Here is a 12,519-nt window from a genome sequence, read left to right as displayed (position 1 = left end):
TTATTTAAGTCTCACCACATACAATTACATATATTTATACAATACAATATTCATTCAGGTACATTAAACATAAATGTATAACAAGTACTATATATACCATGGTTTTTACGAGTTAACATATTTAAACAAACGAATCCGAAGGATGAGTTTGTTTAAATATGTTAATGAGTAAGACACATGGTATATAAAATTTGTAATATAAATAAAATGATTGACAGCTTCAAGACCTTCAACTATTATTGGAAATTGATCACGTTACAGTTTTATCCAATGAAATGGAAGCTCGCGCAAGTCACTTTTGCACCTCGTGTATGATCTTCTGTGTCTTTCGTGTAATAGAACCCCTGAATTTGCAAAAGGGAAAGAAAATGTCAGATTTTCCCGATTTTCATTTAGTTTTGCGCCCCGTGTATGGTTGTTTGCGCAAGTAATTTCATAATGTCATCAGACTGAGGTAAACAAAAATATCGGATTCCAGCGTCGGACAAGGATTAAATAATTATTCTAATGACGGTAAAAATTGTTTTTGTTTGTTTGCAAGTATCATACAAATTAATCATATTTTACAGAATTTTCATCTCATTGAAAATTGCATAATTATACATTTCTAGTTTTCGTACAAACTGCTTTCTTCCGTTATTTTATTGATTCGATTATTGGTTAATTATTAAAACACAGTTTTAATGATAAAACACTATTTAAACAGTAGCAGATCCAGGGAGCGTAGATAGTGTACGTTCCCCTAATTGAACGCAAAAAATCATGTTTTGTTCACAGTTATTTGTAGCCGATATTTATTCCCTTTTCTATAGGTACCCCCTTTTTAAAATCGAAATTTAATTGGATTTTCGCAAAGGAAATGATAATTCACATTTCATTTTTTTACAACTTAAAGAAGAAACATTTAGTAATTGTTTCCAAAATTAGGGGAATTCGTAACAATACAAAATAGTTTGAAAAGGGTTTCTTAAGATTTGGGTACACATAATTTATTGCTTTTTGTTATGAAATGAAAACAAATGAAGACCTTGACCTTTTAGTACGTTTAACTGTTTCCTAAATATTTAAGAGGCGGATACATTTTAAAAAAAAAGGTGGAGCTTCAGCCATGGAATAACATGAACATGAATATTATATACCATGGCTGAAGCTCCGCCTTTTTCCCTTTGAATTCTAGTTGAGTTGCATATTTAATTAGCAAAGTATGGTACAACATTAATTTGCATATAATATACCATGGTCTTCCCTCGCCACACTTTTTAAGCAAATTATTTCATAAAAACATCAAACGAAAAAATCCAATTTATGTTACAACAAACTTTGAATTCACATTGTATGTGCCAATCTTAAAACTTACACTAATGTGTATACCTGTCGTACGCCCAGCGCTTGAAATCAAGTGGATGTTGTTATTAGGTGTTGTCTGTCGTATTGATTTTGATCTTTATTTTTTATACATAAATCAGACTTTTTGTTTAGAACTATTTCATATTTTGGTATGTCGGAACCTTTTATTAGTTTACTATATGGTAAGGATTTGCTTATTGTTGAAATTTAAAGCCTGGTTTGGCATTTGTAAATTTTCAGCTTAAAGGTGATGTCTTCGTGTGCATGGTGAAGTTTATACGCGATGCTGATGTTGGGCGCCATATATTTTCTTCGTTAAAGTACTTCTTAGAATATTTTGGGTGATAAAGTAAACAACGATTAAAATAAGTGAGTGTTAAGAAAAACAAATAATTTCGATTCTTTTCATGTTAAAGATAAACGATTTGCAAACAAAATGCTCAAAGATTACAGGTTAATCATGTTTTATTTCCAAGATTACAGTAAAAGCAATTAAACACATGAAAAGGACGTTTTAGTTTACTTAGAATCTGAGATACACGTGCAACTACTTAATACAAGCTGTTTTACACACAACACAAATAGCTAGTAATAAAACAAATAAGATAAATTGGCAGTAGTATATATTCTTAAAACGTTTTTGATGAATCGCGAATATTTGTTCTCATATATTCTCGTTGCACTTGTATGCTGCTTTCAATATCATCATAAATTAATTACATTTTACTTCCCAGGATAAATTTCATCTTCATTTTAGCTGTCTCTGAAACATTCGTGTTGAAACTTTCTTTGTATTTTGTCAGCTTCGCCAGCCACTCTGTTTGTTAAAATGCTAGTTCGCCTGCGACCCTTTATGATAAAATGCTAGTTCGCCTGCCACCCTTTATGTTAAAATGCAAGTTCGCCTGCCACCCTTTAGGTTAAGACTAGTTCGCCTGCCACCCTTTAGGTTATAATGTTAGTTCGCCTGCCACCCTTTAGGTTATAATACAATTGAGAAAGGAATGTGTCAAAGCGATAACAACCCGTCCATAGAGAAAACAGGAGCCGAAGGCCACAAATGGGTCTTCAGTATAGCGAGAAATTCCCGCACCCGTTAGTGTCCTTCAGCTGGCCCCTCAAAAATATCTATAGTAGTACAGTGATAATGGACGTCATACTGAACTCCGAATTATACACAAGAAACTAAAATTAAAAATCAAACAAGACTAACAAAGGCCAGAGGCTCATGACTTGGGACAGGCGCACAATTGCGGCGGGGTTAACCATGTTTATGAGATCTCAACCCTCCCCTTATACCTCTGGCCAATGTAGAAAAGTAAACGCATAACAATACGCACATTAAAATTCAGTTCAAGAGAAGTCCGAGTCCGATGTCAGAAGATGTAACAAAAGGAAATATATGAAATGACAATAATACATAAATAACAACAGACTACTAGCAGTTAACTGACTTGACATCTTCAAACCTTAATTAAACTGTTTGAAAGGTTATGTCTTCGTCATATGAATATCAGGCACACTCCCTCCCGTTAGAGGTTTAGTATCATGCTATCTCAAAATATATGAGAAGAACATAACCCGTGTCATGTCAACAACTGGATGGTTTTTTTTTTAAATGAATGTGTTTAGTTCCGATGCAAAGACCCTATAAGTGAATCAATATTAAAGCCAAAATATGCAATCTTTAATGACCTGACAACAGTATCGTAACTATATCCCTTCTTAATAAATCTGTTTAAAGGTTTTGTAAGCTTTTGAGGTGAATACTGACATTTTTGTGCTTTGTAAAAAATATTTCCATAAAAGATTGAATGTGAAATACCGGAACGTATAAGATGTCTGCATGTTGAGTTTTAGTTTTTTTCTCTTGTACTCTCAATGTGTCCGCGGATAAATAACGACTTTTGAACTTGGAACTTTGAAAAGATTTCCTATAGGTACTATGTCTAAGTTTACAGGTATGGTTACAGTTATAAAATATTTTGTTGAACGTACGCTGACGTCTTGACCAGATGTCCTGTTGACGTTTCATGTTTAAGAAATGCTGCCTCGTTGATCTATCACACTTTCATTTGCTGAATTTAGAATTATCAATTTCCTGCAAAATTCCATATACTTAAAGATACTTTGCGTGTCCCATGAAATTCTTATAGCAAATTCAATTATAAAACTAATGTTTTGTTTTAACAGGTGTCGAAGTTATTTCTGTTCATGTCAGCTGTTGACACACTCGATAGTGGTGTATTCGTTGGTTATATAAGGTTGACTTTGAACAGGGTATTGATTTTATGTCAGAACAAATGAAATTAGCGGTTGAAGGATTTCAATCAACTCCTTCGTATCACTGATACTAATTCTATGAATTTCCATAGGGAAATGTTTGACTGTGATGTGAAAATGTAAACATAATTGGGAGAATACAGTCTGGAAATACATGATTTATTCGTTTGTTGTTAAAAGGCCTGAAACTAGCTCACAAAAGCAGAGCGTACTCGTATATCATTGATGTGTGTTTATTGTTTCTGTGCTAGCTGTATAATTTTTGCTTCGTACAAACTGATAGAGTTGAGTCATTATCAAATGATTTTATTTTACAATTTTTTCTTAATTTGAGCTGTAACAGTTACATCAGTGTCCCATGTTACAGTGTTAGGGGCGGTCTGCTGAGCGCTCACAAAACATATTTAACTCTGGTACCTTCTTTATCTGTCTGTCTCAAGACAGGATCCTGTAATTAATTGGTTGTCCATGTCTGCCATATGTTTTTCGAAAATTTACTCAACTTTTAGATTTGTTCAACTAGCGCAGCTTAATTAATAAAAACCTAAATAAAGTTCCATAGCTGGTTCCTTGCCGTATACCTTTTGCTAGCACGCGGAAATGGTTTATATTCAATTCATTCAGTCGGCAATCCTCGGATGAATCTGCTATTCTCCTTCTATGATGAATCTGCTATTCTCCTCCTATGATGAATCTGCTTTTCTCCTTCTATGATGAATCTGCTTTTCTCCTTCTATGATGAATCTGCTATTCTATGATGAATCTGCTATTCTATGATGAATCTGCTATTCTCCTTCTATGATGAATCTGCTATTCTCCTTTTATGATGAATCTGCTATTCTATGATGAATCTGTTATTCTCCTTTTATGATGAATCTGCTATTCTCCTTTTATGATGAATCTGCTATTCTATGATGAATCTGTTATTCTCCTTTTATGATGAATCTGCTATTCTCCTTTTATGATGAATCTGTTATTCTCCTTTTATGATGAATCTGCTATTCTCCTTTTATGATGAATCTGCTATTCTATGATGAATCTGTTATTCTCCTTTTATGATGAATCTGCTATTCTCCTTTTATGATGAATCTGCTATTCTCCTTTTATGATGAATCTGCTCTTCTATGATGAATCTGCTCTTCTATGATGAATCTGCTCTTCTATGATGAATCTGCTATTCTCCTTTTATGATGAATCTGCTATTCTCCTTTTATGATGAATCTGCTATTCTCCTTTTATGATGAATCTGCTATTCTGAATCTGCTCTTCTATGATGAATCTGCTTTTCTCCTTCTATGATGAATCTGCTATTCTCCTTTTATGATGAATCTGCTATGATGAATCTGTTATTCTCCTTTTATGATGAATCTGCTATTCTCCTTTTATGATGAATCTGCTCTTCTATGATGAATCTGCTATTCTCCTTTTATGATGAATCTGCTATTCTGAATCTGCTCTTCTATGATGAATCTGCTATTCTCCTTCTATGATGAATCTGTTATTCTCCTTTTATGATGAATCTGCTATTCTCCTTCTATGATGAATCTGCTCTTCTATGATGAATCTGCTATTCTCCTTCTATGATGAATCTGCTATTCTCCTTTTATGATGAATCTGCTATTCTCCTTCTATGAGGAATCTGCTATTCTCCTTCTATGATGAATCTGCTATTATCCTTCTATGATGAATCTGCTATTCTCCTTTTATGATGAATCTGCTATTCTCCTTCTATGATGAAGGTATGGATTCGGCCGAATTGTGACGAATGACAACTCGACCCACTGAAACTAATTATTACAATTAGCATTACTTTATTAAACTCGTACTTCTAAAAAAAAATATAACAAACTCGAAGAAATGTGTTTACTCATTAGATTGTTACTTCTTCTCATAGTAAATTTATTCTACAATAAACTTTTGTTGTGCGTACATGTATCTTAAAATCATAAATAGTTTTAAGTGATTTTTGGGTTAGGCTGATAATGTTACTAAAATGATAATAAAATAGAAGTCATCACGGAATAAGATGATTATAAACTGTCCTTGAGCTTGTTCATCATAATTACGCAATGACAAATGCTATTACTTCTTTTCTAGTAGGAAATACCTTCTGGCATGCAAGCTTCATATGAAAGATTGACATCCAATTCACTATAACTGTTGTAAGAACCATGCAGTTAACCTAACTAGCATTGTAGCCGTTAAGATCAATGTCATATTTAGAAATGTAAATGTGTAAATTTTGGATACTTCGTTTGGTTTATCTATTTAATAAAAACATTTTTTTTTACTTCAAACTATAGTGGCCTGATTTTTTTTTTGATTTTTTTTATATCTTTTGTGTTTTTTAGGAAGGTAGGGGTATGCTATAAAAGCACCCTTAATCAGCTATATATCAGCTAATAGAGAAGCTTACTAAATTGTAGGCGTATTCTGAAATTCAATGTTCACATGAAAATAGATATAAAAAGATGTGATACGAATGGCAATGAAACAACTCTTCATCGAAATCACAATGTGCAAAAAGTAAATCATTATAGGTCAAAGTAAGGCCTTCAACACATCGAACAGCAAGTATTATATTTTTTTAATTACTACAAACGTTTGTCATATTAACAATTTGGAATTAACTCTCATAGTCCTAATTTTAAACAAGCACTTCCAAGGGAAAGTTAACTAGTTTCACCAGGTCTTAAAGCACAAAAACATTCCAACATTGAAGTATTCAATTGGTAACCCTAAGTTTTCTCATTACTGCTGTTAAAAGCAGTAAAAAGGATGTATGCTATCATACTAAATAACAGAGTTCTACATCTGAAAAAAAGTCACACTGATATATTCAACCCAGAGCAAACAAAGCACAACTTATTTTAAGTTCCATACGGCCCCTAGCACCGCTTTTCGGGCAATTATCCGTTGATCACGCTACATATGTATATCGAAGAAGACAGACCATATGCACTTTTATCTTACCTCCTATACAAATTTGACGGCGTGCACAAAGTTGACGGCAACTGTAAAATGCGCGTTTTCAGTAGCTTTAAACATATAATATTTATATGTATTTTTTATATTTTTTGAAGAAGCATTGTTTTTCATGATAAAATGATGAATGCATACAATAAGAATCCACATTACTAGTAAGGTAAATTAAATTTTAATCGATAAAGCGTGAAACGGACATATAGAAAACGGCAAAAAATCGGAGTAACTTGTAACATTAAATTAGCAAAACATAGAAATTTGACCTAAAACTTATACAAATTTAACATTGTATCCCACATTTTCGTATCATAGAATTGTTCAGATTCGGGCTCTGACATTATATGAAAATTACCGCAAAAAAATAAAAAACGACCGTAGTAGATATGCTTGGAATGATCTTCGTTATGTGTAAGAGTAGTAATTTGGAAGGACTAATAATCAAAATGGAAGAATCGGAAAGAAAAAATATGTAATTGCTATCTTTTATTTTCAAAATAACTTGGTATTCGAAATGTGCAAAACCAGAGGTTTAATAAAATCTGCAACATATGAATGATTCGATAGTCCAGACTGAACACCTGAATTTTTTAAATGTCCAGCTATGATGTTACAATCCAAAGAAATGGCGTTTTGACGCTGTTTTCTGAAAAGGATCCACGACATTGTCGCTAATTATTTCCATTATACTGCTTGTAGCAAATATTTATTTATATTTTCAAAATGTGCATTTGCTGCACTTTTTTGTTCGAAAAAAAAAGAAATATGTTGAACGTGAATGTTTAGAATTATGTGGTAAACTAAATGTCCAGTGTTTTTGTTACGATTACGTTTTCTGAGGGAAAATACTGACGTCGTCAATGGTTTTTGTCATTTGAAGACGTTGCATTTGTAGACTCAGCTTTGTGCACGCCGTCATTTCTAGGAATATGATTGGTTAAAATCGACCTCGTGGATACCGTGTATATTCAATATTAAGTTAGTAGGGTAAGTAAGTTCCATATGGGGTTCGAGCTTCGCTCTCAACCAATATGGAATTTACTGACCCTGTATATATCATATTAAGTCACTAACACACTATGTAACAAATAATATCGGACAGAGTTGTCATGTACGTCTTTTGTTGTAAGATGTACAGATTCACCAATTCATATCTAAACAAAGAATATCCGTCAAACCAACTAATGTATTGCAATGTTCTTCTGTTTCTTTTACAGTTTATTTAACAGAGATAAAGAAAAATGGAGACATCCTTATACTGGTGTATGTTCCAGAGTATCATAAAGTGGTGCAAGCTCGTAAGTTTAACCGAAACACAGTATTTCTAAAAGACTTTACAAGCCAATGAAATGCACACAATAGATTTATACTAATATTGTTAATTCGTATATTTTAAGAAATTGGATTCGTTTGGGGATAGTCACATGTTAAACTATATTTTCGAAGGTAGAGAAAAACGGCTGATAGCAAAAAGCATATTGCGCAGAGCATATTGCACGGTTATTTTTAGAATATCTAAAACTCGATTTACTTTGTGACGTCATGTAATGAATTTCAGGATATCGTAAACGTTTTGAAACAAATGATATCTGTGATCGATTATTTGACGAAAAAATATCTTTAATTAGATTGCAAATACATAAGATGTCAAACAAACAAAAAGAAGTAAATTAAAAATTCGTCCTCAGTCAATATACTTCTTTCAGGTCAATATACACTTGTATCGACCTCATACAAAGGCTATATTTGTATAATATTTTGTTATTGTCATACATGTATCTTTGAAATTCCAACAAAATCAAATGACGATTTTGATACAAGTATGGTCGAAAATAATAATATAACAAAAATAGCCTTTGTATGAGGTCAATACAGGATATATCGACCGAAAGAAGTATGTCGACCTCGGACTTCGTCCTCAGTTAATATACTTCTTTCATGTCAGTATATCCTTGTCATAGGCTATATGTGAATAGTATATGTAAATCATATACGGTAATATATTCATACTTTTCAACTTAAATCACAAGCGTTTCCGCATTATACAATTCAATTTGATTTGGTAGTAAACTTATTCACAAATATTTCTGTTGGAATATTTATTCACTCGGAATGTGTTCTACGTCTTTTAAATGTTACGTATGTGAGCTAGCACCAGTCTTTTCTCTACGATCTTGCGAGCTTAAAACGATTGTTAAAATAGGATAGTTCTAGATCATTGTTTCGCAAGCTCTTCTTGCTTGCTCATGTACAGTGATATGCAGTGAAGTTTAGCATTTGATAGTTCATTGATAACATTCTGGCGTATCATAAACAAACAACTTGTAACGTCTCATTTCATTGGCCGAAAGATTTAGATACAACAACAATGTAGTCAGTCTAGTCAGTGTGCACGTGAATTGACACAGGTGACCGACAATGGAATTTACTATGTTACTACGAACGTAAAAACAATGATTTATATAGTTTACAAACCTTTGGCCAAAAGATTTAAATAAATGTTTTGCTAACTTCAAATAGTGGGGTCGAAAAAGTATACTGATATTCTAAGTTCTTTATGCATGCAGCAACTCAATTATCTTGTACCCGGCATGATGAGAAATATAAGGATAAAATAAAATACATGTGCCGCTTTTATACGGATGAATAAATGAACCACTTTTAATTTCTTTCATACCTACGATAGGTTATAATCCTTACAATGTCGTAGTCACTTATAAAGTATTTCATAATACTGATCCTGCTTTACAATAATTAATGATGGGTTGCACTGACATTCCTCCTTTATTATTTTCACGCTAAAACATACACACAGTAGCTACCATAAAAGGAGGAAGTTGTTCCCCAAAGATAGAAACAAAATAACTAATCGTATCATTTGTGCACCTGAATGAATTCAGTGAAGATTATTTCTTTTGCATGTTTGGAACTCAATAAATATTAATACTTGTGAGAAATGTCGTAGTTTATAAGGAACAACTCCCGTTTGAATTGTTTTTACATTGTCATTTCGGGGCCTTTTATAGCTGACTATAGATGCGGTATGTGCTTTGCTCATTATTGAAAGCCGTACGGTGACCTTTAGTTGTTAATTTCTGTGTCATTGTGGTCTCTTGTGGAGAGTTGTGGCATTGGCAATCATAACACATCTTCTTTATTACATATAAATGTACTGTTTTCGATTATGAATGGGTGAATATTTATTTTTTAAATTTATACTGTAACAATAGAGTTGCATAATATTGTTGAACAATCCGCTAAAGTATATGTAGTATGTATTCGTATTTGAAATAAATACAAAACGAAACGTGTATGATAAACTGATAAAAAAAATATCAAGAAATTAAGGATGACTAAATGTATGTACAAGATGAAACTCACCTTTTTATAAATACTTTTAAATGATTTAATGAATACAGACATTGTTTGTTTCTATTTACATAGATATAGGAAGATGTGGTGTGAGTGCCAATAAGACAACTCTCCATCCAAATAATAATTTATAAAAGTAAACCATTACAGGTCAATGTAAGGCCTTCAATACGGAGCCTTGGCTCACACTGAACAACAAGCTATAAAGGGCCCCAAAATTACTAGTGTAAAACCATTCAAACGGGAAAACCAACGGTTTAATATTTACAATATATAATTTACGTTCGTTTTTTCAACCGAGAATAGTAAAACCTCATGAATTATATCGTTTGTATAAACTTCATTTAATTATCCGCTGTGCCATGATTGCCCATCTCCATTTTTTCTTAACAAAGCGTGTTTTAACACATGTTATGAATTTACTTACAATTTCGGAATTTATTTTTTTCCTTCAAGTTAATAGAATCAGAAAAAAAATCACTATTCTATGAAGAATATCTAAAACTTGGCAAACAATATGAAAAGTGTTTGTAGTAAAGTATACAGTTTCATTTTTCAAGTACAACGTTAATTCATCGAGTCCGTTGAGAGAAGGCAGGATAAGCAAATTGGGTGTGTCAATGAAAAAAAATATGTGAATTGAGGTTTTTTTTTATCCTACGTTAAACTTTTGATGTAGTCCCTTGATTTAGAGGAGATATTTAAATTGAATATTTTAACTGTTAAGATTTTAAAGTATAAACTTTACTACCAATTAATTGCAGAAAATTATAACGCAAATCAATTTCACATGCACATTAAGCTAGAATTGTGATATCATGTATGCGAATACGACGATGGAAGCTGTAATCGACCTTGACCAGCTACGTGAATATTAATCAGTCCATTCAACGTTAAAGTACGTGTGTTCTATTTTTGCAGGTGTGAGGTCGAAGGTTTGAATTGACCAATGTAAACGATCGTTTCTTAGAGAGTTAATCTAATAAAGTTTGTTTGTCTGATTATGTCGTACGACCTATCGCGAAGCTTGGCCGCAGTTGGGTATAAACAAAAAACCAAATGTACATGTTATTTTTTCTAGCTGTTTTACTCACAGATCCAGGTACTGTTTCGCAGCTGATAAAAGAAGAAGAACAGCATACATGTAAACTTGTCAAAAGATACTCTGATAGAATGCAAACAGTTGGTGTAAGTTTTGCTTAATTATAAAAACAAAGTAACGAACTAAATATGTATTCCTTTACGAACTAAATATATATTCTTTAATACAGCGGAGTCGATCTTTATTTTCTCTTAATTTCAAGTGAAAATAATCATTATATAAAATGATTCCATGATTCAAACGGTCACATTTAGTTCACAGCGAAATATTGGACATTGTATATCTATACTACTAAAATGACTAGGTCCATTTTGTAAGCATGACGTCAGACCAACGAATCAAAGAATTCAACTTTACAGGTCTCCTACCTTTGACCTGGAAATCAATCTTCTGAAATCTCTCCGGTTTTCCTGTTTTACAAATATTCATAAGTACAAAGTCGAATCCGATACCAATACCAATAGTAGCCCCTATAATTCCTCTCCCTCATTATCATAAATCTCCGATTTTACAAATATATATCAGTAAGTTGTACCATATGAATCCCAATTTGCCATATGTTTTATCCGAACATACATTCTTATCATATATACTATCAATATGCCACTCGACTATATAGCGTTCGAAAATTCGATGTCGCATGTATGTTCAAGTATAGTTTTACAATATGAAAATAATGACACTTTTATATGATAGTAAATGCGTTGGTTACTAGTATCGAACAAAATAGGGGATGTAACTAACTTTAAGCTACCGGTGCGGCTTTCAACAATGAGAAAACCCTATACGATGAATACATGAAGAAAGCCATAGGCCCTAGCATGTCAAAATGTTAAAACCGACAATTATACAAAGTTACAATCAACGAAAAATAAATGATGACTGACAGTACTGAATTACATGCTCCTGAACTAGGACAAGTATATTTTATAACACCCATTAGCGTGTAAAAGTGTCATTATTATGCAATTATTTATTTCACTGCATGTTATATAGCCGCTTTTATTATTGAGTTTGTAATCTCATTTTAAACTGATCAACATGTACATTGAACCAATGTCATTTGCAAATTTAGCTTCCGTTAGCCGAACAACGTCTCGGCATCAATTGTACTAACACAGTATACATATATGACATTAAAAATGCTGAACGCATATCGTATATCCTTTATTACGCGACCCGATAAGTATTAAATTTGTTGTTGGCTATTTCAGTGGTTGAGTTGATAGTTTGAAATATGAATCAACTCGCGATGTTTAGCATTACGTAATTGGTATTCACAAACATGTCAAATCATTATTTATGATGTTTTTATTTCTTTTATACAATGCCTTTGTTACAGTTGAATTAATAGTAGGACTGTTTTACAACTATTTAAAAAACAATGCATGTACACAATTCTACAATACACTCGGAATTGATGCCTTAAAATT

General features: G+C 32.4%; 1 long non-coding RNA gene across 1 annotated transcript; it reads left to right on the top strand.

Annotated features, from left to right (window-relative positions):
* The first annotated feature begins 322 nt into the window (after positions 1-322).
* Positions 323-11,100, top strand: LOC134681034 (uncharacterized). The gene is made up of 3 exons (XR_010100556.1): positions 323-513; positions 7,830-7,910; positions 11,066-11,100. It is a non-coding gene; the product is annotated as an uncharacterized LOC134681034 (long non-coding RNA).
* Positions 11,101-12,519: the final 1,419 nt, after the last annotated feature.

Source organism: Mytilus trossulus, chromosome 8 (genome assembly GCF_036588685.1).
Source record: "Mytilus trossulus isolate FHL-02 chromosome 8, PNRI_Mtr1.1.1.hap1, whole genome shotgun sequence".
NCBI classification, from domain to species: Eukaryota; Metazoa; Mollusca; class Bivalvia; order Mytilida; family Mytilidae; genus Mytilus; species Mytilus trossulus.
This window is presented reverse-complemented; position numbering and strand designations above follow the sequence as displayed.